The following is a 1,770-nucleotide window of genomic DNA, read 5'->3' as shown; positions in this document are numbered from 1 at the left end:
GATTGAACCGAATCATTTAAACGGTTGATTCATTCAGGAACTAAACACCATCATTGCTCAGAGACGCAAAACTGTTCTGTGGTGGCTGTTTGGAATTATTTTTGGTTGGCGAAATAGAGCAAAAACAGGCAATATGGTGTCTAAAACGTAAGTCTCTTAATATTAACTTATTGTTTATTGAACTGTTGTTTAAAATCACTATCACATTTGTAATCGTGCCTATTTTTGAAGAAAAAAAACGGCACTCTTCGTGTGATTTTAACTATATGAAATTATATAAATATGTACATTTTCTGCCCCCATATCTTGAATTTTGTGATCTTTCTTAATGCATTTTAATAGACTGAATCATGCAGTGAAAGAACACTCTCTAAAGTGCGCACGTGCACTGTTTAACCCACTAGACTTCATCACGTAATGTATGCGTGCACTCCATAGGTGTTTTGTTTGTTTTTTGCAAAATACTAGATCATGTCAAATTGCACATCGTTAAAACAACAATTACGATATTATCGCAGACGATATATATCGCACACCCCTACTCGCACCTGGTGCAGTCACATAGACGGGCTGATACCGTGGTTATCCGTACACCTCATACTGTAGGCTTTAAAACCTACATTTGGGTTACAAATGTCTTTTTTGTAAGGTGAAGTTTTCTTAAAATATTAATAGCAAATTACCTACAAAAAGGTTTAATTTATTATTATTATTATTATTATTCACCATAGTTTGAGATATAGGCTATATATTGACTACTTTTGAACAAAACCAGTCCAATCAGAATTTAGAGTCAGAGCTGTGTTTATACATCACATCTTTACTTTTTAGTTCATTACTACAAAACATTTTTGATTAAAGACTAAAATCCTTAGAGTTAAAAGAGGCAATTATCTTTCTTTCTTTCTTATTGATTAAAGTTTATTAACTGGACCAGATTCTGTATGTATGTATGCATGTATGTATAATAACATTTATGATTATGATTTATGATACCGCTGATGTCATACTGAAATATTTAATAAATAAATGTGTGTGTGTGTGTATATAATCTTGCAAAATGTTATTACAATATAAAATAATGGTTTCTATTTTAATATCCTTTAAAAAATAATATATTTCTGTGATGCAAAGCTGAATTTCCATCAGCCATAAAAATATAAATATTTTCTAACAATATAAATCTTTGCTATCACTTCTTATCAATTTAACACATCCTTGCTGAATAAAAGTTTTAATTTCTTTCAAAAAAGAAAGAATAAAAATGTACTGACCCCAAATTTTTAAACTGTAGTGTATATTGTTAGAAAAAAATATATATTTTAAAGGGGTCATATGATGCTTTTTTTAAGATCATTATTTTGTGTATTTGGTGTAACAGAATATGTTGACATGCTTTAATGTTCAAAAAACACATTATTTTTCAAATACTGTACATTATTGTAGGTCCTCTATGCCCCGCCTCTCTCAAACGCTTAGTTTTCTACAAAGTCCCTCCTTCCGACAAGCGCAGTCTGCTCTGATTGGCCAACTGACCCAGTGCATTGTGATTGGCCAAACACCACAAGCACGCGTCGGAAATGTAACGCCCCTTACCATAATCGCAAGCTTCATCTTTCAAAATAAATGTAAAGACAGAGCCCGAAAGGAGAACAGAGTCTCGTGACAGACACAGTGATGAATATGTGTTTGCAGCACACAAGCCACGGTTAAGACAGCTGACTCCACTGTGATGCGACCCTGTCTCTCGCTCCCTCTCTCTCTCTCACA

Source organism: Sinocyclocheilus rhinocerous, unplaced genomic scaffold (assembly GCF_001515625.1).
Source record: "Sinocyclocheilus rhinocerous isolate Xijiao unplaced genomic scaffold, SAMN03320098_v1.1 scaffold153, whole genome shotgun sequence".
In the NCBI taxonomy this organism is placed as follows: Eukaryota; Metazoa; Chordata; class Actinopteri; order Cypriniformes; family Cyprinidae; genus Sinocyclocheilus; species Sinocyclocheilus rhinocerous.
This window is presented reverse-complemented; position numbering follows the sequence as displayed.